The sequence below is a fragment of the Scyliorhinus canicula genome, unplaced genomic scaffold, assembly GCF_902713615.1.
Source record: "Scyliorhinus canicula unplaced genomic scaffold, sScyCan1.1, whole genome shotgun sequence".
Classification (NCBI taxonomy): domain Eukaryota; kingdom Metazoa; phylum Chordata; class Chondrichthyes; order Carcharhiniformes; family Scyliorhinidae; genus Scyliorhinus; species Scyliorhinus canicula.
The window spans coordinates 319480-320456 of NW_024055512.1; positions in this window are offsets into that span (position 1 = coordinate 319480).

Consider the following 977-nt stretch of genomic DNA (forward strand, 5'->3'; position numbering starts at 1 on the left):
AGCTACCTTCTGCTGGAATATCTGAGTGTCCTGAAGGTATTATCACAATCACGTATAGCTATATGTAGGAACACACCAGGATGTACTCAGGTGATTCTACAGTATGCTAATGTCGGACATTTGTTCCAATTAAGCAATGTTCACATTTACTGCACAAATAAAATTGGCATAGGTTTAGAATCATAGTTAAAGCATGCCTCAAAATTATATAATAGTTGCAGTGATTGGAGCTCATCGATTTCGATGGTACAACAACCATATGGAGCAAATCAATTCTGTGTGCACTGTAGAAAATTCAATGCTTTTACGAAATCAGATTTGTGTCCTATTCCTCGTTTGGAAGACTACTAGAAAGATGGAACAAACAACTTTCATTCCTAAAATGTTTTTGGAAACATTTTGCACTGAGCGCTGATTTTGGGAGCATTTGAGTGCGAGAGTGAGAGTTTGGTGAACTGAAGGATATTAAGGATTCAATTTTCTCTAATGTCTTGTCTTTCTGTACAGCACGGCAGCATTGTGGATAGCACAATCGCTTCACAGCTCCAGGGTCCCAGGTTCGATTCTGGCTTGGGTCACTGTCTGTGCGGAGTCTGCCCATCCTCCCCGTGTGTGCGTGGGTCTCCTACGGGTGCTCCGGTTTCCTCCCACAGTCCAAAGATTTGCAAGTTAGGTGAATTGGCCAGGATAAATTGCCCTTAGTGTTACTGGGTTATTGGGATAGGGTGGATTTGTTGACCTTGGGTAGGGTGCTCTTTCCAAGAGCCGGTGCAGACTCGATGGGTTGAATGGCCTCCTTCTGCACTGTAAATTCTAAGAAATTATTTTATTTAGCTAATTAACTTAAACGTTGCTGTTTCGGATTAGAAGAAGGTGATATTTCTATAAGCTTTACACAGAGCTTCTTCTTGCAGCTCCTTGCAGCTGGACCGTGTTAATTAATTAATTGGATTGGACCAGTTTTATGAGGCTAGAGT